Source organism: Periplaneta americana, chromosome 6 (genome assembly GCF_040183065.1).
Source record: "Periplaneta americana isolate PAMFEO1 chromosome 6, P.americana_PAMFEO1_priV1, whole genome shotgun sequence".
NCBI lineage: Eukaryota > Metazoa > Arthropoda > Insecta > Blattodea > Blattidae > Periplaneta > Periplaneta americana.
The window spans coordinates 105,933,604-105,958,493 of NC_091122.1; the positions used below are offsets into that span (position 1 = coordinate 105,933,604).

General features: G+C 33.3%; 1 long non-coding RNA gene across 1 annotated transcript; it reads left to right on the forward strand.

The window, feature by feature from the left end:
* Positions 1 to 8,429: 8,429 nt before the first annotated feature.
* Positions 8,430 to 13,144, forward strand: LOC138701628 (uncharacterized). Its single transcript, XR_011332647.1, has 3 exons — positions 8,430 to 8,783; positions 8,889 to 8,976; positions 13,096 to 13,144. It is a non-coding gene; the product is annotated as an uncharacterized lncRNA (long non-coding RNA).
* The last annotated feature ends 11,746 nt before the right edge of the window (positions 13,145 to 24,890 follow it).

Genomic DNA, 24,890 nt, shown 5'->3' on the forward strand with positions numbered 1-24,890 from the left:
CACACAATGTTGGTAACTAGAATCTAATGCTGAGTTCTCGGCAATAAAGCCATTAGACTAAATCTTTTACCACAGTCTACTATATACAGTCACGAAGCTTGAGTTTTGAGGGTGCTAGAAACAATAGACTGTGACGGTACTATTTTGCATTGCCTGTAATAAGGCGATATTAGCGACCCTAGTGGTGAGCAACTATCTAATGTTTGCATATTTACTACGTATTGAACTTCGCGACTGTATATACTAGACTGTGCTTTTACTCTCCAATATAGGAGAGTGATGTAACAAAAAGTATAACCGTTTCAATGTAGACACGAATGTCCATTTTGGCTCTACTGCAGTATTTGTCCCGCTATGCTGTTACATTTGAAGGAGTGCCAACATATTTCTAGCGCTTTTTGCGCTACCAACCTTAACTCATCTGCCTCCACTTTAACGAAAATTGTTACTTATGCCAATCTTCCTCTCGATAAAAACCTAATGCAGGTCGAGCAGAGAGTACAAGACGCGCAAAGAGTGTAAAATACTGTTGTCTTATTACAAAGATTATGTTTGTAGTAGGTAGGAACGGTTCATCTATGGAACCGCCAACATAGGAACCAATTAAGGCCGAATTCGAGCCCCGAAAATATATAATTCATCATTATAGGTATTAAAAATTACAGGAAAAGTCCAAAAACATGTACACGCAATGCTCCACTTCCGCGAAATTACAGCCTGTAGTCTGGATTCAATGACGGCATTATATCCTGGGTTTGAGCTCCGAAAATTTATAATTCTGTATTAGAGACATAAAAAATTGCAAGCAAAATCTAAAAACTTCTATAGACAATGCACATCTTCCGCCAAATTACAGACTCTTGTTTGGACAAAGTGACGGCAATATTTTCAGAGTTCGAATACCGAAAGTGTAGGCTATAATTGTTTATTAGAGGCATAAAAATTTCCAGGAAAAATCTACAAACTTGTATACACACTGCTCGACTTCCGCCAAATTACAGTCTGTAGTTTGGACCCAGTGACGGCATTATTTCCTAGGTTTGAGCCCCGTAAACTTATAATTCTTCATTAAAGACATAAAAATTGCAGGAAAAATTTAAAACTTGTGTACACAATGCACATCTTCCGCCAAATTCCAGCCTGTAGTTTCAACCCAATGACGGTATTATTCTCAGAGTTCGAGCCTCGAAAATTTATAATATTTTATTAAAGGAATAAAACATTTCAGGAAAAACTAAAAACTTGTATACACAATGCAAATCTTCCGCCACATTACAGTCTGTAGTTTTAACCCAATGACGGGTCCTGAGTTCGAGCCCTGAATATGTATAATTGCTTATTGTAGGAATAAAGAATTGCAGGAAAAACCTAAACTTGTATACATAATGAACCCCCTCCGTTAAATATCGGACTGTAGTTTGAACCTAGTGAGCGTGTTTAGTCCGAGCCCCTTAAAATTAAAATTCATTAATGTGGGTATGAAGGATTTGCTGGAAAATCTGAATCTAAAAAAAACCTTACATATTGAACCCCTTCCACTAAATTTCAGTCATCACTGTCTTCTCAGTCATTGTTCTATTCTCAGTCTCCTCTTTCCTTCATGAACTGAACTTTGAGACGAGAGAGAGTGGTCAGAGGGAAGGCAAAGGGCAGAGAAGGCACAAAAGTGACAGAGTGAACTGAGTGTACAGAGAGTGGACTAAAATACATAGAGTGGACTGTGAGAAGGCCTGCAGAGAGTGGAATGAAAGGACAGGCAGTGGACTGAGAGGACAGAGAGAATAGATGGAGCACTGTGGGGATAGCGAGTGAACTAAAAGAATAGAGAGGGACCAGAGAGTGAATTGAGAGAAGAGAGAGTGGACAGAGAGGATAGAGTTGACTGAGAGAACAGAGAGTGTACTGAGAGCACAGAGTGTGGACTCAGAGGACAGAGTGAAGACAGAGAGTGGACTGAGAAGGCAAAGAGTGGACTGATAGGACAGAGAGTGACTGAGACAACAGGGAAGGGACAGAGAGTAGACTGAGGTGACAGAGAGTGGACTGAGAGGAGACACAGTGTGGATCGAGAGGACAGAGAGTACAGAATATGGACTAAGGTGACAGAGAGGACAGAGTGGGGTGAAAAACTGAGAGTGGATTGAGTGTACAGAGAGTGAACTGACAGGATAGAGAGTGGACTGAGAGTGAACTGGGGAAACTACGATTCAGAATTCTTTCCTCTCAGTCCTCTCTGTGCTCACTCACTGTAATTTCAGTACTCTCTCTTTGATATCGGTCCACTCTGTTTCCTTTCCCTGTTCTACTACCTCAGTCCTCTCTCTCTCCTCTCAGTCCAATCTGCGTCTTCTCAGTTCACTCTTTTTCTCCTCAGCCCACTCCATCCTCTCAGTTTTCTTTGTATCACTTTCCGTCCTTTCAATCCACACAATGTACTCTCAATTCACTCTCTGTAATCTCTGCCCCTTCTCTGTCCTCTCAGTCCACTCTCTGTTCTCTCAATATACTCAACATTCTCTGTGTCCACTCTCTTTTCTCTCAGTTCACTCGCTATTCTCATAGCTCATTCCCACTCCTCATGCTCATTCCCTATCCTCTCAGTCCATACTGTTGTCTGAGTCCTCTCCCTGTCGTCTCAGTTCACTCTGTCCCTTCATTCCATTCTCTGCCCCTCAGTTTACTCTCTGTACTCTCAATTCACTCTCTGTAATCTCTGTCCACTTTCTGTCCTCTCAGTCCATTTCCTTTCCTCTCAGTCTACTCTCTGTCCCCTCCGTCCACTCTCTGGTCTCTCAGTCTACTCACCATCATCGCTCTCCACCTTCTTGCCACTCAGTTCAGTCTCTGTTCTCTTAGCTTACTCCATATCCCTCAGTGCTCTATCTATCTTCCCAGGCTTCTCTCTGTCCTCTCAGTCCACTCTCTGTACTTTCAGTTCACTCTCTGTACTCTCAGTCCACTCTCTGTACTCTAATTCCAGTCTCTGTTCTCTCAGTCCTTGCAAAAGTTTCTACAGCTATAGGACATTTGTCACAGCGTTGTATCAACATGCCAACAACACCTAAAGGAACGGCAAGGGTTAAGCACGGAATTTATACAATTTCGCGTTTTCCTAACTATATAAGTGCAATTGACTGAACACATGTGAAAATACAATCACCAGTGGAGGAAATGCAGAAATCTTCAGAAATCGCAAGGAATTTTTTTCAATTAATGTGCAAATTGTCTGATTCTTCCTTGTTGATTCGAGACATTGTGGCTAGGTGGCCAGGCTCATCTGATGACTCACATATTTTTAATTCTTCAAGAATTAAGAGGCGATTTGAAGATGGAGAATTTGGTGCAGCCATTCTAGTTGGAGATAGTGGATATGCTGTACAAAATTATCTCATTACACCACTGACAATTACACAGACGCCAGAGGAACAACTTTTTCAGGAGCCCATCATAAGGACTGGAAGTCGAGTAGAGAGGAGCTATGGGGTATAGAAAAGATTTCCTGTTTTAGCTACTGGACAGAATTCAAAGTGTAATTGTGGCAACAGCTATTTTACACAATATAGCTTGCAATGAGAATGAAAATATACCTCCTGTTACTGATGACCAGCTGGATGCCATTAACGCTGTGCATAACTTCCCTCAAGCAGCTAACAACCACCCAAATGTAGCAGAAAATAATGTGGCGAAACCATCTTATCCAACAGTACTTCCATGATTTGTTGGTGAACCAGTGAAGGAAGAGATTAAATTAACATAAAATAAGTTTCATTCACTGCAGTATATGTAACATTGTTTATTATTCATGTTAAACTTGCATATTTTCAAAAGTATATTATAACTTTACTTCACTGGAAATTAAGCATTACCAGCACCTTATCCATCAGTACGTTCATGACTAAAATTTGTTTGTGAATCAGTGAAACAAAGGGACGAAATTAACATAAAGTAAGTTTCATTCACTGTAGTACATGTAACATTCTTTATTATTCATGTTAAACTTGGATATTTTCAAAAGTATTATAACTTTACTTCACTGAAAATTAAGCAGTACCCTGTACCAGTAACTTACACCATAAATTATTAAGCCTAAAATTGTTATTTTTTTAAATCTGACATATTATCTTGTGTGGTGTAGCTTTAGATGCAACACAACCGCCATAATATAGAATCTAACGATGACATGACTTAACTGTAACTGTGTTGTATAAAATATTACTACTGATACACAAATATTTTAACACATTATAGTGTAGTCACAATTTATGTAAAAATCCCACTTTATTTTAATTACGCAGTGATGTTACAAGTTGAAATAAATCTGCATTTGTATCAAAATTATATTAATGTCGGATTTCAATGAAAGAAAGTAACTAATTACTTGAAATATGCAGTGTGTTTATTTTATAACATATAAGAAATTAGCTGGAGGGAATATACTGTCACATTATGTTCATGTCTATTAAAATAATTAGAAATGAAACTAACAATTGATTTATGAACATTTTGATGTCATGTTATAATTAGGCCTAGCCTACTGTTTTTTTCTCATGTATTATTACTATATTATAAATAAGCCATATATAAATTATGTGATAGGTGATAACATGCAATAATTTTTAATAGCCTCCCTGTCGATATAAAAAATGAAACTCAAAACATAAAATTATTTAGGGCCAAATTAAAGAAGTACCTAATTTCTCACGCCTTCTATTCTGTAGGTGAATTCATGACATTCAATAACACTTCATGAAATTGATACTAAAACTATGTGTTGTACCAGTAGACTATATTGTAAATCTCGTCTGTATATATTTCATCTAGACTGTGACTATAAATTAAGATTTTATAATAGTATTAAGTTTTTTGACTTGTTCCATATTCTAGCTGTAAGCATGTATGAATACCATGGAATGTTAATAAATACAATACAATACAATAAATTTCGTTTTTCAATTGGAATTAAGTTAAACTACCTACTGATTAACTTGTTATTCAATTATTTAAGAAGCTACATAAATTTAAATATCTTCTGTTTTAAGTAGCATGATAACCTGATGTGATATGTTGAATATGGTATTATTAATACAGTGAATGATATAAACCGAATGACATTATGAAAATATCAAAATGACATCATAACATATTACAACCACTACAAAACTGAAGTTATCAGTATATAAGTTACCTAATGTGATTTAATATGTTAGATTAATTTTTTTAATTTAAATAAAAAAGAACATATAGACTTGAACAAAATAAACACCATAACTACTTCAAAATCTTGTGATTTCAGTTAGCTGTTTGTTTTAAGGTCCAATTCCCTATTCCTAACATCAAGTTCAAGAATTCTTCTTTTCATCTCATGATCAAACTCCTTATTTTTTTTATATGAAGTTCTGTGAGTTTCATCTTCACTCTATTTCTTTCATATTTATGTTGCCGGTACTTTAAATTCATGCTCCATCCTTTGGAACTGAATTTGATCCTCTGTTGCTTGTTTTTGTAACTGCAGAACTTGTTTTTCTTGCCATAATGCCATAAGTTTCTTTCCTGTCAATGAACTGTCTAGTGATGGTCTTTTCTTCATTACTAGGAGTGGAGTGGAAGTAGGTTTCCTCAGGTCCCGAATACTGAATTGACTGCTACATGGAATGGCTTCTACTTCATTAATTTGTATATTATCCTGAGATACTATTGGTATATATCTTCAATTACCTGATCAGTGGGATTTGAATCGTCACCTGCGACAAATGCTTTGGATTCAGAAGCTACAGACTTGTACAGATTCACAGATGAAAAGGGAATTACATTGGAATTTTGAATTGATTGGATTTGAGGAGGAAATTGTGCTTTTCCCATGTTTGCAGATGGATGCTCCACAGATGCGAGTAGTGATGACTGGCCAGGACAATCTGAGTCACATACAGATGGTAGCCCCTCAAGTTGTATTGTGCCAATAATCTCTTTTATTTTAATATAAGTTATTATTAAGTTCGGTTGATTTGGACCTCCACCTGCACCTGATGTGTATTTTTTTATCTTCGGAAAATCTCCTTTTACAGGTCTTTTTGAGGTTTTCATACTTCCCCCTTTTATCTCTTACCAGTACTACAGTTCCACTAATTTCATTGAAACTTTCTGCTAGCTCTTGCCAAGCTTTTTCTTTGTCTTTTAAAGATACACTATCAGTTTTCTTACACTCTAATATATCTTTCTTTGTACTAAGTAAAGAGAGCAGTAAATCAATTTCTACTGGACTAAAATTCTTACTTTCTTCCCTGAATTCTCCAAGTCTAAACACAGGACCTTACAGTGTACGTTAATCAGCTTATGATAATATGATCAAAATTCATAATGGACGATGAAGCAATCATACAGTGCAACCAACCGTTTATTGAAATAAAAATAATACGAGAGGATGACACCTATTATGAATATTTAGGCCCTGGGTTTAGGTCACTGGAAAACAGGACAGAGCAAATGTTGGCACCCTAACCTCTTTCTTTAACTTAATCCCTTCCATTACCAAACAAAAATTTGAAACAATAATTGTGCCAATTCATCAAACAAAACGCTGTTTTTATTACATTATTTATAAATATTCATTTTTATTGAGCATGTATTTAACAATTATTTCAACATCCTACTTTAAAATACTTTCTCTTGCTCCCTTGCTCTGGGTATTTGCCCATTCTAGCCAATTATAAATTAGGGCCTGTGAATATTACATAAATAGATAAGGTCACATACTACAATGTTAAAAATAAAAGCTATTTCCCTTAGAATTATCAAGATCCTGGGTACATCAGTTAGGCCTAATTTAGTGGGTTACCGAACACGTTAAAAAGCTGGAAGTTGTCTTCTTGAAATTAATTAAGATCGTGATTTTCGGAGGGAAAGGAATAAACTAAAGGAAATTAATTTTTATATTAAAATGGATCCACACATGCCACCAGATAATGCACATTAACACAAGACAAATTATTGTACGATCTTGCCTATCAGAGAAAAGTGGAATCGAGAACGCTTTCCAATAAATTCAAGGAAACAGCTGATTAAATGATACACAACACTTCACATGGGTATAAATGATTTATTTATTTGTGAAACTAGTAGATGCATTCCTTCTTTATTCGCGTTGATTTGATTATAGCATTAATTCTCTGTAAACAACTGACATCGTGATCTGTAGCTGACATATTGAAAATCTGACGCGCCATCAGTAATCTTGGCTCCAATCGGCTAGTTATTCAGTGTAGCCAACACATGAGAAGCCATGGACATCTAGTGCCAACATTAATTTAAACGGGTGGGCTGTCAGATATTTATGGAGAAAATGGAAGCATGTTTAAACTGAATAGTAAAGTTGAACGGGTTTAATTTATCCCAAGTTTAACTATCTTTGGAGAAAACGGCCCTAAACGATGCAATATAACTGCCGCCATTTGTTATGTTGAGTCTCAGCTATTGTGAAACGTACCTGCTAAAACGGTTTAAGTACTTGTTACTGTTGGAGCACCAGCTTTATCTATGGTGTGGTAGCTCCTTTACTTGTCAGTGTCTTGCGCATGCGCAGTGTCCCATCACTGGACTTTGAAAATTTTTTTGCGGGACACTAACTGCAGTTTCTCCCAAAAGAGCTTTCATTAAGTTGTGATCACATATTAAGGATAGATAGCGTCTCCTCATCCATGTATGAATTAAGCGAATCTTTCTAACGACTAAGTTAGATCCCTGCAGGGGTTATTGTGTTTTTAATTGTATTCCTTTAACAGCTTTAATGGCGGGAGATCTATGTTAACTTTTCGCTATTTTTTATCGCAAATGCTTGGCGACCCTGCACAGGCCGCACCTAGACGCAGTGTTGCTACCTTAATGAGTTTTCGAGCTATGTTGGCGGCAGATTTGGTGGTCTAGCGCCTATAGCGTCAAATGTATATATATGATCTAGGGTGATATTTAATTTTATGTTAAATATATCAGAGATATTTTGAATTAAAACTGTGCGGGCCTCCCTGGTCATAGAATAAGCATGGTATAGGACCACCACAGAGACATCACAGGACAATTAACAAACATCCAGTCCCGTGGGCGGAAGATAAATTTCTTCCAGTACTCACGCCGGGAATCGAACATCGAACCGCTTGGTCGGGAAATACACGCGCATTATCCCAGTGAGCTCTAGCTCAGTGCGCTATCTACATAGCTACAATAGATACTCAGCAGTAATCAACTCAACAATACAAGCAATAATCATCCCCAACAATGTTGATGTATTTAACTTCTCTGACAGGGAATAGGTGTGTACAGACCACAAAATCATACATTATTTAATGGTGCAGGTACTTCTTTTCTTTAGCGACATTTTTAGCAGCGATTTTCTAACGACTTTCAGGTGTCAGAATAGCGATTTATCCTATTCATTTGTTGGCAACACTGCATAAACGTTGAAAATGTTGGGAATGTGGTTAGGGTAATTGACAGTGTTGTGTATGATGTAAATTTCTGCGCGTTTCTGAAGTATAGACACAAATACCTCGTTGAAAGGCTTGTAGAACAGTGTATAATTGCAGACCGGACAAGTTTTTGCCATTAAGGAAATGTTTGCAATTACATGTGCTTAAATTTTATCTGACGCATGTCACGTCAACCAAAGCTCTTTGCGTGTAATTTGTCGCATTTCATTAATATGATATTGTTTGTCAATAGATGTAGTGTGATTTGAACATCGTATCCTAATTCCCTCATGTTATACTACGAATATGGTAATTATTTAAAGGAAGGTAACAGTTGTCTTCATATTCCTGACTTTCTCAAAATTCTGAATGTCTAATGGGACGTTATTCAAGAGAGTAAATTTTAAATAAATTTTTATACTTCTGTTTCAGTCTCACACTATTCTGTTATTTCAGCCCAGTACAAAGTTAGAGACAAGAACATATTCTGATTATGAATCCGTTACAGAATGTATGGAAGGTGAGATTTCATATAAGATGCGCACAAACATATGTTTTGTAAGACAACTAATTAACAACAGAACTTATGTAGTGAGAATATGACCGAAGTTGAAACATATTCTCTGCACCGTAAGCTCTGTCAAAATGTGATACAATTATGTGAGCAACATTATATTTTTCTTAATCTGCTGGAAAATGAACAACATTGATTTAATTTTTAATTTGCAGGATAAAATAAAATTTGTATATGTACGCCGACTTAATGCAAACTTATTATATGCGTCATATGCTGTTTCGTTGATCATGTTCAGAATAATACTTCACTGCTCCTGTGGAAGAGAAAAAGCTACTACCTATACTTGGGAAGAACCTGTTTGTGAAAATGAAGTTGTAGCTTTAATTTGTTCATATTATTAGGTAAAAGGTAGTAGACAAGATGACTGCGTAGGCATCGTTTATATCAAGCTGTGTGTTATGAAACAAGGTTTAATTCATAACTACTGTATATCGCACTGCAATGCCTAGCAATTGAAATTAACAAGATGCTGGAAAGTGTTCCTTTTACCGTTGATGGCAGGAAGTTTAATCTTAATTGAATATATTTCAGTCGACAGTGCATTATAAAATTAACGAAATTATAGTACCTACCATGTAATTGCGTTTTTTTTCTGCAGTAGTTATCTAACCTTTGCAAGCATCATTTGTGTGTGACCCATATAAAGGTCGTTACATTGTATGACAAGAATATCTTTGAAAAATATTGGAGTGCAAGAGGTCAAATGACTATTGTCAAACGCCTGGCACTATAAAACAACAAACAACAACAACAACATTGTATGACAAGAACCCATTGTGGTTGGTAAAAGTAATGCATTATCTTAAGAAAAGAAGTCTAATTTTCTGCACATGAAAAATAATGTTAATATTGGAAATGGTCAACAAAAGTTTCGAGAAACATGCCAGTAATTATTATTCGCTGAAGGAAATATAGAAGATTTAAATCTTCGTTGTGATTAATGTCGAATGTACCACAGCAAAATGCTTGGCTCAGGATTTACCTGTCAGCATTTATATGCTTTGTTGTGATTAGTGTCGAATGTCCCACAGTAAAATGCTTGGCTCAGGATTTACCTGTTCACACTTATATGAAGAGAGAAGAAGGGAAATAGAAATGGAAATATTTATATAGTAAAATTATATAAAAATAATTATATAATAAAATTAAGTATAACACAATTCTACTGTAATAAAAGTGGCATATATTTACAGATAATGGCTGCAAATATTGAAGGAGATCCGGGCCCTCAATGGGCTATAGCACCAGTTATGAATGAATGAATAATTGTGGATAGTATTGGATTTATGTGAACTAATCAAATTCATTTCTTATTAAGGTGGCATATAATGGGAATGGTGGTGGCTGTTTAGCAAGTGCTGTAAAAATGTAAAAACGTAATTACATCAGTTTGATCTGTTTAGTAGAATCCTTAAACTCTCACAACTGTTTTTAAGACTATGACTGTTAGCAGACAAGGAAGTCATCTGAGAAATATGTCGTTTAGTGAATAAATATAAATTGTCTCCAACTGAAGGCCTGATATTTGTTGTAGAATTCCGAAACTTTTGTACTAGGAAGCCTACATCTGTCTTGGAAAATGCAAGATAAGTTGTCAGAAGCAGAGATAACCGTTAAAAAATGTGTCTATGAGTACCAACTAATGAAAGTGATTATTAAATGTGTAAAGAAGAAAGAAATATGTTTATTATTATGCTTAAGAAGAGAGCAACTATCATTGGATGAATATATTCTATAATGGACGATAAAATAGATTCGATTTTTTCTTTCTGACAATGTGTTCCTGTAGAATTACTGACACTTATATACATCATATTACGAATTTTGAATTCATATGCACAATTTAGTGTATTTACTGATTTCACATGCAAGCACACACATTTTTTTCAAGTGCAGTGAAGAACTTAATGGAAACATTCTTTTTTCACGTTACTTTCAGCATTCAAGTAGTGCAGATAATTGCTTCAGGATTGTGCTGTTGGAGGCTTATCCTTTTTGTATATTTATGATATAAACACGAGAATGGAAAAATGTATAAATAATATTCTATTGTATAAGATTGGCTATATCATAATGATTACAGCTGTCAGAATAATGATATGGAATATAATTCAAGTGATTTTCGTTTAATGGTTTTTTAGTCAGTGATATTTACAAAAATAAACATCTCTACAGGATTGGAATAACTATCACACCAAACTGTCTCCTATGTCATCAGGAAGAAGAAGTGGATATGAATTACATAGAAATCTCTGAAGTTCTTAAGACACATCATGATCTAATGTGAAAATATTGGGAAGCAAAAAAGAGAATAATTTTGTTGTTAAATCGAAAGCATTAGATACATACATACAGTACATATTTACAGAAGTTTAGTGAATATATAATTTTTATCCTGAACTACATAATAAGTACAAAGAGGAGAAATTAATACTAAAAGAATAATGAAGCTGGTATTTCTATTTGAAAATAAATACTCAATACATAAGATTGAGTTACCTGTAAGTATGAGTATAATTGTTAATTATGATCAACAAGATATAAATAAATATCATTGAGGAAACACTGAAGGACAGGAGAAGAAAAAACAAGTAAAGAGTGCAAAAAGCTAGCAACCCAAGTCCTTAGCCAAGAAAATCCAGTAATAGAATTTAAGATTGCTCATTACCCGCAACAGACTGTGCATCAGTTTCATGCTACTTAAAATAACAACAAAGGCAGCTTCATGCTCTTACATACTTGCTTTGATATTATGTTACAATTATATAAATGACATCAAATGCAACAATTTAATGTAAAATATTTGAGAGCAATTTAGGAGTTAACAACCAATTTTTTCTTATTTTGGAAGAAAGATTTGTAGTAATTTGGCAGTTGTACATATTTCAGTACAGTGAAAGTGAAAATGGAGTTTATTATGTGGAAAAATATGATTATTATTATTATCATTATCAAAGTAATAAAATAACTAATATTATAGACCATCAAACCAGAAAAAAAAAAGAATGAATGCACACTTAAAAAAATATAATAGTCAGTGAAGATTAAATGACGTAGGAATTTTAAATATTAACAATATGCGTAATCAGAGATGATACTTTGTGTGAAATGTGAAGTGACAAAAGGAAGCAATATAAACGACCAATAATAATTACTGTGATTCATAATGTAAGAAGATCAGTACAAAATGATCTGTTCAGTATTACAACTGTACTAATACAAGAAACTGATGCTATAGTATAACAGTGATTAATCAATATTGGAATCACAGACAGGATGAGCTACCAATACTGATATTGTCTGAAAGAGAATCATGATTTGTCAATTGATGGTATGAAGATTACAATATTTTTACTGACTATATTTTCAAATAGATATTTTTAATACATTATTTGAAATTTAGGGAGTTTTAATATTCTTGATGGTAACCATAAATTTGAAGAAACAGGTACATTGAACATCATATAATTGAAATTGTGAAATTCAGAAGCTTGTTGGTGAATGAAGGAGTACCAAATGTGATTCCTATTCGTCATGCACTCACATCATATAAATTATGCATGAGGCAAATAATGTAATAGTACAGAAAATGAAAATTGTATATCTGCATCAAGAAGTACCTCAAAGAGTGAATTTCATCTTACCTTTGCATTGAAATATGTAATTGATACTATTTTCATATTAAATGATTAGTAGTATTTATTTCAATGAAATATAATGGAAGTGTTATGCTGTTTTGATACAGACCTAGTGAAGTTTTCGTAATGTGCAACCTGTGTAATGACTGACTTTTTTGTTTATGTGTTCAGTGTAAAATGTGTTTGGGTTTATTATTTTTTAAGGTAACATTTCATTAAAGTAAGACTGGTTGCCAGTTTTTATGTTCAGTTCTCAAATTATTGAGATATGCTAAATGTATTGTTGAAAATTATGTTCAGTGAAGTTAATATACCATAAATTTTCTTTGCTGAAGTTCAAAATTTTTTTCTTATTTACTTTATTCGTTATAATTTTGCAGAGGACTGAGAACTTACATGAAACTGACGTATTATTTTCCAACAGGAATATGTAAAATGTATGAAGAATATCTCAAAAGAAGGAATCCGAACACCCCATCCATCACCTATGATTGCAGTCATCTGTTTCAATTTCTGGATCAGCTAGCGGATCTCTCATGCCTTGTGTAGGTGTCAGTATTTTTTTGTTGCTAATCTTCTAAAATTCATATATACAGTTCTGACGAAGAGTTTGCATGATGATAATGAGTTTATATTTTGACAGTATGAATTAAAAAGAAGCATGGTCGTTAATGGAAATAGTACTGTATTGCATATGGAAAATTGATTATAATATACAGTTCTGACGACTACAACAGTATTATATAGTAGGAATATTGAATCAGATATTTTACATACAATGTTGATGGGTTCTTATATGTGTCTATTCCATCATGAAATGTTATTACTAGGTCAGTTTTTTAATCTGGACAAATAGCAAAATGTTTTAGATTGATCTTTCATGAAGAATATAGAAAACATTCAGCTGAGCCATGCCTAATAAACAGGTGAAGAAATTCGTTTTCCTCCAGATTGTAGTGCTATTTGGAAAGGAACATTTAATTCAAATTGGTAATAATGAAATGTGTTAGTTCTTTCATTATTTCTCTTACTTGGTTGCAAAATTGTGGTGAATAATGCAAATTTTCTATGCTTACTCCAGTTTCTATTGCTTAATGGAAAAAAGAAGAAATGCTGTAAGTTTCTCAGCTATATAAGACAATGTGATGTGAAAGCTTAATTGGAGACGGAAAACATTTGATAATTATATGCTGGGATGCTGGAAGGCAGTTGGTCTAAAATCACAAGTCTGAGGAAATTGTAAAACGATACGAACATGATGGTTCAAGTCCATGGGATGGACACAATCAAAATATGAAAGCAGACATGGAATTCATAACTCATTGGATCGGTAATGAAAATGATTCACTTATTGACAAGGACAGCAATTGCTTGGTGACAATATTATTCAACTTGTAGATAATCCACTTCGTAACCAAATCTATAGTGCTTTGAATGAACTTTATCTCTGGATGAAATCTCTTAACTTTTCGTTATTTAATCGTATAATTGGAATTGCATAATTAACTGCAGTTATACATATATATTTTAAAAGGAGAGATTTGCACGAACAGCTGAAGAAATTTCTTTGTTATCAGATTCATTGTAAATTTTTATCAAGGAATCAAGATGTATAAGGAATTGTAGTATGCATTATGGCATTGTGATATAATGCGAGTAGGCCTAATATAATTTAAAAACAAGTGCCTCTGTCTATAAAAGTGACATATCTCAATGATAAAGGTTAAATCCTGAGAGGAAGTAAAGATGATTGAACCTGGTATTACGTCAGGAAATACATTTAAACAAATATCTTTCAAATTACCTTTGCCCTGTTCAGTATATTTTTTATGCAAAACCTCTGAATTATACATATTTTCTCAAGTGATACGCTGGATGGATCCCTGCAATTCATTCTTATCCTGCCACTTCCATAGAAAGCTAATTGAGGAAATATGGTTGTATCATATTTATCCCAGTACATAATTTACATTACTACAAATTCTTACATTCAAGAAATTCTTAAGATGGATATGTCAAGCATTCTGAGCACAAAAATTTATTTTGCTGGAAAGTAATGTTCATTTTAATCCTGCGTGGAATCAAACTTAATGTAATTTCTGAAACATGTTTTATCTGAGGAGCAAACATTACTACTGAAATTTTGAATTAATATTTTACATGGGGGAGGGGGGAGAAGAGAGACTATAATATGCTTCTTCAAGGTGTCCCATGGTTAAAGCCAAATAATTAACAATGCCTTTAAAAGATGAAGTCAACATATAAAGCATACTAAGAAAGACAGCAGTTTTTCATACTTGTTATAAGGTAATTAATCACTATTGTAACTGGAAAATCAACCACATGATGCATATGGAGATATAGTGTTGAATGATGAATGTATATCATATTATCTACGCATCATATTATGTAATGTCATTTTTCCTTAATTGAAACTTATTTTTTTCAATTTCATAACAGTAACGTACCCTCTTTTTTGTTCCAGTTATAATTTTATAAAACAAGAGTAATTTACACGAATATAGCCATATTGACAAATACAAATGATAAATAAAGAAGGTGTAAAATTTCGTGTTTTCAGGTCGGATGTTTCATATGAAATCTTGACTTGTCACTGCTATTATAAAGTTTGTTTATCAAGACAACTAATTTCGTCAAAATAATATCCCTTTTTTGTTACATAGTAACAGGTTAAAGCATTACGATTATTATCATCAACTTTTACCTAGGATAACTTCGTATTAACTATCAATATTATTTCATAGTGATTTTGGATTAATATTCATTTGTTATATAGTTACTGACGCATCTTAAATTGAGTTAATTATTTTTCACCATGTTAGGACTGAGAAAATGTGTGCTGAGTTATGGAGTTGAAATAATTTCGATTGCATGATTATAGTGACTTAATTATATATGAAAAATGTTACTAATTCAAACTTAACTTGGAAATTTTAATTACTACAGTTTGTGTACGTCACAATTAAGCTTCTGTGTGTTTAAACTAATACAGAAATGGATTGCAGATATTTGAAAAGTGTAAGTAAAATTCATCAACCAAAGACGAAAATTATCTTTATGATAAAAAATAATATTGGAACTGCTTAAAAAACAAGTGAATCAACATGGAAAAAACTTCTACATGATTGAAACTAATTCCTGATTCTCTCAGAAGATTGGCTGTTGCATAATTTAGACTTTTCACTGAACTATATATAATTGATTATGAAATGTTTGCATCCTGAGAAAGAATCCAGGAAGTGTCTGCATAGGTATTTTATAAAATGGAGATAACATTTCACTGTAAAATTGAGAATAAATATAAGCAGTTGAATAAGCTTGAATATGAACCTACAAGACAGGCTGATAGGTTGATTATTATGTAGGTAAGCCTACCTGATTCCATGAGTCAAGGAGAAATGAATGCCCTTACATTTCTCATGCCTGATGCATTATGCTTTTGTTTTACGTTTGAAATACCTTTTTGATGGTTTTAGTAAGGACAAACTTTTCTTTTTGCAGATGACTAGGTGATAATTTGTGTTTATGAATATGAATTGCAAGAGGTTATATTTAAATTTTAAGTAGCAAATGATCCAAGTATGAAAATATCCACAGTGAGAACTAGGTGATAATACGAGTATTTGCTGGTGTTGAACATACCAGAGCAAAGTAATCATACATATTATTGCAATTGAAGGAGTGAATCCATTTAATTATTTGGAATGTGAGTCTCTTTTTGGTGATAAGTTTATTCGAATAAAGAGATAAGCAAATTTGTGATACATTAAACTTAAATTAATAACATATTCAGAGGAATGCTCCTTCAGTTATTTGTGAAGTAATGACAGTTTCAACTGTATTGCTTGGCAGAGAGGAAAGACCAATTAAGAAGATTTGGAGTAACAAATGTAAGCAATATGAAGTTACAAACTATTCTACAAGAAATTAAATTACGAAACAAGAATTAAATATTATCAGTCTACTTAGTATCATAGAAAATATTGGCAAAATAGGGAAAACGAGTGCAAGACATTCGAAATTACCAATTTTTTCTCGAAATATGAACCAATAATGGATACTGTTACTGCTGATATATATTTTTTTAAGTATGAAATCTATGCCTGTTGTTGGCACCATACAAGTAATGCCTCATACTTTATGGTAAAAAAAAATGATTATTTGTTCTTTAAATAACAAGAACATGACAGAAGTTATAGAAATACATTTTAGAAGCTCTGATTTTATTCCATTGTGGAAACAGTAAACAAATTCGTTCTTATTGAACTCTTTACTACAGTTTTGCATCCCGTGATTTTTTATTAACTGAATTGCGAAATGTGATTGAAAACCAACACTTAAAGTCAAGTACCCTGTGCTCACTCTGTGATGATTTATAGTGACATGAAGGTAGAGCTATTACTCGTAATATTGGAACAAGCAGAAGATGTCAGTTTACCCTTGTCTGCTTCATTTCCAATTGAATGTTAATTGGTATTCATATGATACGTAAATTATTACTGTAATTTTATAAGAATTATTATGAAAATGTGTCATATTTTATAATGCTGTAGTCTTTGTTAAGAACTAAGTAATTTTATTAATATGAATTTTAATTGCTTATATACATCTTAAGTCTGATTAGTTAAATATATTACTAGTCGGCAATGTATGCAATGGAGGGGAAAAGAAACTGACCATCCTACCCCATTATCTCCTGGAATACAGTCTTTGTGAAGAATAAAATAATTTCATTAATATGAATTTTAAAAATGTGTTGCTATACTGGAATACAAGTCCTTTAAATACATTAATTTATGCATTGCATAATTGTAAAGAACATTGCCCTCACTTCAAGATAAATAGAAAATGGTGAAATGGTGTTACAGAATGTTATGTTATTGTGCACATCATTACTAATCTCTGTTCAAGAATTAAAGAGAACTTGAAGACTGGTATGGACCTTGAAACTAGAGATTGTGTTAAATTAGCTGTTAATTTCTTGTTGCCATTCAACAAGAAAGTACACTTAATTAGACATGTAATGTTTGTTGCTGAATTTATTATCAATGAAAATCTGATACTGTTAATAAGAAGTACTTCCTCATGTAATATGTTGTATTTTTGTCTTGGATTTCGTTTTGTTTTCCAATTTTTACCTCTTATTTGAAGTCCACAATAATTAGTGCAATGTTGCAGGCACAACGAATAATACTGAATCCTATCTTGCGGTAATCATTATAAAACCACATAGCCATGAAAACATCAACTTTGAAATTTAAGTCACTATACAAATGTATTATTATTTATTTTACTGAATATCCCATTTCTGTTTTAGGAGATTTTTATAATAAAAATGCGAGACATTTTTTAATCTCCCATAATATTGCTTTATTTCTATGCCAGTACTAAAATAATAAAAAAAAGAACCTGTGAATTCTAGAACCAAACAGAAGGGAGGCATTGGAGTCGTAATTACTTAAAATAGGTTTGACATCCGTTTGATAGCAATAATTTATTTCTGAGAGAGGTGTGCATGCATGCACCCACCCCCCCCCCACACACACACACACACACCAGAATAGAAAGTAGGAGAATTATCAGAGTTCACCATGTAGGTCTATACTGGCAAGATTATTGCACATCTTGATTACACAACTTTTAACACCATACCACTTCGGAATATGTATTATATATCTTTCGCGTGTTAAATATTACAGTACTTGGTTAGCTAGTTTCAGCCTGTTATGGGCCATCTTCAGAACTTTGGCCCATGAGATGGCCCATAACAAGCTGAAACTAGTTAACCAATATTGTAATATTTAACACGCGAAAGATATTTAATATAATTATATTCCCAAGATTATTGCGTTAAATATTGACAAATGTGTAAAATTTAGCTCATTGTTACGCCGATTTTTGTAAGGTGGTTATTTTTATCCACTCTTTATGGAATCTCAATGGAGGCTGTAACATTTTGATACCATGCTGCCATGTTGGTCCAATGGCTAGAGTGCTGGACTCATAATCTTGTAGACCTATGTTCGATGCCCGATGTACCCCCATTTATGACGTGTTGGATAAGCCCATGGGTTTTCTCTGGCAGCTCCTGTTCCCCTGTGGCATCCCCATCATCTCTTCTCATCGTGGGTGTAGCATAGACCAGCTTCCTATAGCGCACCCTGGACAATAACTCTGTCGATAAATTAGTCTACACAACTGGCTTCATTTGGGTGAATGACGAACAGTCAAGTACCCACCTTTAGACCAAAAGAAAAAAAAAGAAAGATATTCTGATACTAATATCAGCAATTCTTACCATCCTTAAGTGACTAAGTTTGATTAATCTAACAAAGTGTCTCGTAAATAGAGAATAATAGTCCAAAAGGAGTAGTAAAATATAACTGTGTTCTTTCTTTAATTCATTACTAGAATTCTGTTGCAATTTGAATTGCTAATTATGACCCAGAGTTTCATCATTTTATACTGTTACAAGTTGTCCAAGTAGAAATTGATAGACTGAAAATGAAATTGTATTACACTGCCGTAATTTTTGTATCTTTTGTTGATAGGAGCGATCTGTGAGTAGTCATGTACACTAACCTTGTAGGCCTGAGTTATAGATAAGGCAACTCATCACTTGCGTTACTAAATATTTGACCACAGATATGTTCAATATGAAAATGAATAATATTGCTGCTAGCTTTGCCCATGACAAGTAGGGTGGTAAGTAAAGAAGAATTTGGAGTAAGGCGATCATTAGTTTCTTTTTTATTTGCCATGGGTTATATTCTTCCAATAGTTATAGGGGTTAAGGGGAGTTGTACGTGAACACATGGACAAATAATAATAAATCTACTAATTAAACAGAAAATGCACAAAAAGTTGCTGCATTAATATGTTGTAATTTTTCAGTATTATAATCCATCCTTTAAATATTTTAAGGGATGAGACATGACTAGGCCTACTATTTTTTTATAGGTGCATAATATTTTCTTAAACCACTATTACTTACTGTGTGAAAAAATATTTTGAAATTGCATGCATAACTATAAGTACATCCCAAAAACATTTTAATAAGATAATCCGTAATATGGCTGTTATTATTTTATAGTATTACTGTCAGTAATAGTGAAAACAATTTTTCATTTGGTTCCGAAAAATCACGCTGATTAAAATTCTTAATTTCTGTAAAAATACTTAAAATTCTTACATCAATATCATAATAATAACCTGTCTTCGGACAGTTGATTAATATGAACAAATGTATAATGAATATAATGATTTTTTTCCATGTGTTCACATACAATTACCCTTAATGGTTTTGTTACTCTTTTGCTCCCCAATATAATCTAAACATTTAAATTCCAAGACAATTTGTTCTTGAAATCAGCTTTACATTATATCGTTCATTTATTTATTTATCTATCTATCTATCGATTTCTTCATGAAAGTAAAAACTAAAGAGAAATAGAACAATGAAAGTTCATTGATATGGTAATTGTACAGCATTTAGCATTGGCATTTTGTTTTTATGGGTATGAAACTATTACTACAGAACTATGCACCATATAAAGTTGATGTCATGTGGGAATATGATTAACGTAGCAACTTTTGTCATTAACGCAAAGATAGCTTGGAGATTACATTTTTTCATATCCAGCAGCGTAGCTAGGCGGTAGTGCATTTGTCGGCTGATTGGGAGCTGCATGTGGGCTTGCGTGCGATTTCCGCTTGGGCTGATTACCTGGTTGGAGTTTTCCCCAACTTTAAAACGAATGTCAGTTAATGCATGGCGAATCCTCAGCATTATCTCGCCAAAATGCCATCTCGCTATCACCAATTCCATCGACGCTAAATAACCTAGCAGTTGATATAGCGTCCTTAAATAAACGACTTTTTAAAACTACATGTTTCATATTACTTGTTCGTCAAATATTTGTTGTTCTAAAAGAGAATTATTATAAAGAAATTATCATTCAAAAGCCACCCTAGAATTATTGGGCTCTGTTGGTAGAAAGACTGGCGTTTGGAGTTTACTGGTTTGGTCCCAGGCTAGGACGGGATTTTTATATATAAATGACTAGCGAGTTCTGTCACTACATCTCACCCTGTAATTTTCAAAAGAAGATCACTAAAATTGTATTTGTTATAATTTTTGAACTTCAGGTGGTTAGTCCTACAACGTGTCTTATTGAGGATTAAATAAACAGTATACATATTTTAAGCTGAGGAATGTAAGACTCTCAGTTATTTGTACAAAGTAATTTAATGTATGATCTACTTGAATTTTGTTTCGTGACTTCATAAGTGTAAGTTCAATTTTCGAGGAATGATTGTTTTTTTTTCAACCTCTTAAGTTAATTATTGTAGAATATTAATTTTCTATTAGAATTACACGTACACATAGCTGGTATCTCGTCTATAATGCTAATGCCAAAGTTAGAAACTGTAGCATTTTACAATAGTCTTCTAGCTTTAAAATACGAAAACATTTTTGTGTATATATAAACACGAGACTTATGATGTAGTACCAATTAACTTTTCAGTTTCAACTTTAATGTTGAAGCATTTTTATTTTAATGGGATTGTATAGGCCTATTATCACAATTACTTGATAGGAATGTGTTTTGGATCCTGTATTTAAAGATATTTAAAACGTGAGTAGTGAACCATTCGTATACAATAGGATTTAGTGTGTAGTTAATTCTGTAGAATAATTGTGATTCAGTGTGTATTTGTAAATTATTAATGAGAAGTATGAGAACTTGTATAATTTGAAATTGATTAATATAATAGTATACAGTGTAAACAGTATAATGCAAAAAGTATATTACTTTTATTTGTCATAGAGTTTAGCGAAGAGTGAACATAAGTTTTTAGGTAGGAAAGTGTTTTGTGAGGTTGTAAATTAGGCGAGGAAAATAAAATTGTCATTCGAGTTCGCCAGATATCTTGTTCCGACTTTGATGTTGGACTGTCGTCATTTCTGTTCCAAATTATCGTTTCCTATCAAATCGAATTAATACAGCATTAGCAATATAATTTCAAAACATGAGCGAACCTAATTTTAAGAAAGGTAGAACTTTATCCATACTACTTTAGTTTTGCAATATATAAAAGAATTCTCGTGGTCTTTCATGACATGTAGGGGAATACGCAAGGTATTGCCTCGGTTAAGGCATTGCTCTGTAAGCCGAAAGATCGTGGGTTCGACTCCCGATGGGATCGTGAATTTTCTCCATTGATCTCATCTTTTTGGCCGCCCTGTGACCCTTGGGTTTACTCCGTCTGTAACAGAAATGAGTACCAGAAATATTTCCTTGGGGGTAAAGGCAGCAAGCCTACTACTGCTACTAATGTCTTTTTGTATAAAGGTGGGAGCCTTAGTCTTCCACTACCCTGTGGTCATCATTACATGTAATAGAGGCAAATTTTCATTCAAAATTTCACACACAAACCTTAACTGTCTTGTGCACACATCAGAAGCCACAGTATCCCAAATGTTCCTTGTAATGAATAAATTTATTACTTAATAGTTACCTGTTATTGTGTTATTGAATATCGCTTTAAATCTGAGGTAATAGACAAAAAATGATACACTATTAAAAAAAAGTTCAAAACATATTTATACAAGACGGACATTATCCTAGTTCATTAATAACATGATACTATGTAAATTACCGGTAAATCTTTTTTATATATTACGGAATAAAAAGACAGACTAATATATCGAACATATTAGTGTGTAATTGTATGTACTTCTTTACACAGATACCAGAGCCATAACAACACTTATGAACCGTACAACAAGGACTGGATAAAAGAGAGAATCTTCATAATGATGCGAGAACAAGCTGGATGTCAGTAGGTTGAAAAAGAGATACGTAAGAAGAGATTCCAGTACTACTTTATTGTACTTTTTTTTCTGTATCTTATAAGACACAAAAATGTTAATTTTAAGTACACTTAAATCCTGTTATCTTTCAAGTGGAATTTTTTAGATTTTCTTTATTGTCTCGATTATGATAGGGATCATGTACCATATTTTTGTTTTGAAATATATTCTACAGTCCTTTATTAAGTTGAAAAGTACATTCTTTAATGAAAATGCCTTGTATTGCTCATAATGAGTTTTATTTTTCTGTCTCATTAGCTATCTAGAAATGAGCGTTATAGTAGATGTTTCGTCTTTGTTTATGCATAGCTAAATAGAATTCTGATTGTAATTGACTGTGATTTAGACTGTAGAATGATTCTTATTCTCAGATTAATTTCTATGAAAATACAATGGGCACGAGAATTACAATTTCTGATATGACAAAAGAAAGAATCTACCACATCGCATCTTACTTTTATGACATACGAGTTCCTTTCCTCATTCCTGCTCTTCTCGAAAGTGTTCTGGATCCTTATTTCTTTGAGCTGGCACACAGATTGTTTGCTGTGTTAAGAGCAAATACAGTAGAACCTCGTTAATGTGAACTAAATTACGGCATAAGTTATCCGAATTAAATGAAATAATCTAAAAGAACAGTATAAGTTTTATTAAAACTCCTTTTGCAGCAACAAAACATGTCTGTTATATATTTAAAGGGCATATGCCTAATATTTCTATACATGTAAAGCAGTTCAATACAGTACAGTTCCAGAAAAAAAAAATGGCCCGCCTAATTTTACTGTACTAAAAATCAGCCAAGAAAAAACCTGAAAACAAAAAGGCGGGACACGACACAGAGCCTGGATTTATATTAATGTTAGGATGGCCAATGGTGACGTAGTACTAGTTATTCTACTAGGTATTAAGGAATCAAAGAAAATAAGTCAAAGGTTTGTATATTGAGAACTACTTTTATAGAAGTTAGAACGTCTAGAAATAAATCTTCTCTAATAAAATCACAAAATCAATTATTAACTGCAATAGTAGGCAGACCTACTTTGAACAATACTGTCGCATGCCATAAAACTGTAATGTAATTCTGCCTCGCTTTGTAGGCTAAGTTGTTTGTATTATACAGTCATGTACACAACAATGAAGTATTGATGTAACATAAACCTTATATCCACAACACAACGAATAATGAGCCATTATCGAACATTATATTGTAAAGAAGCGCATTTTTCATCCATGATGCGAAAAGCAAAACAAATCGTAGGAAAATTCGCACTCTTGCCAACTATGACTTGCTTTTCGTAATAAAACAGATTCACTTTATAATAGTTCGAAATAGAGAATGTCTTCGTTGTTTTAATAAAAATATGAACTCGTACGTCCAAAATTGCTATCTGTAACACGAAAAATGCATTAATCGTGACTTGCACGGATTCTTGAATTATATGGTTTTGAATATCCTATCTATCGACCTAGATCATAAAAGTACTTCTATGATCTAGTCTAGGCTATCGATAAGATGCAGCAGTACTCGGAATGAAGTCCCATCTTTCTTCGCATTCTTAACCGTACTTCATCTTGTGTTGAATATGATATAAAGAAAATGAATGATGCTCCTGTTCCTTCGTCTGTTGTTAAAACAAGAGTGGAAAACATTATTAAGAAGTAACTCAGAATGATTTTCAAGCCTGGGAATAATATTTTAAAACGGCCAAAAGCCGGTTCTGAAGACACCATATCGTGCCATTAAACCAGACTATATAAGATGCACGTGGTAATTCGCGCGCTGTGATTATACAACCAATCACGTTCAATATTTTAGCGGAGTAGTAATACATTAAGTACTGTTGTGTTTGTTGACAGGATTTTTCTTGGGTGATTTGTAGTGCAAGATCGAAATAGAGCATTATTGCGCATGTGTAGTAAACAAGAGCATCTAATATGCTGCTTATACTATAACGTTTTTTATGCTGCTTGTGGACAGTCTTGCGATAGTTTTTGCCTACATACAGGTGAATTTCCATCAAGACTCGGGCCATTTTTTTTTCTGGAACTTCACATACGCGATAATTATGATGATGTATCCGACGGATCAGTCTCTCTATCACTCGAAAGATTTGCTGCAGAAATTGGTTTAAAATACTTGTCTATACTTTCTGGGGCACCATGCAGTTTATTTCCTTCACTAAAAATTATCGTAGGTGTCACAAGTGGTATCTAACCCCCGATTTTCCATTTTTACGAAAGTTTTTTTTTTTTTTTTTTTTTTTTTTTTTTTTTTTTTTTTTTTTTTTTTTTGAGGGAGAGACTATGTGGATTAACGAGGT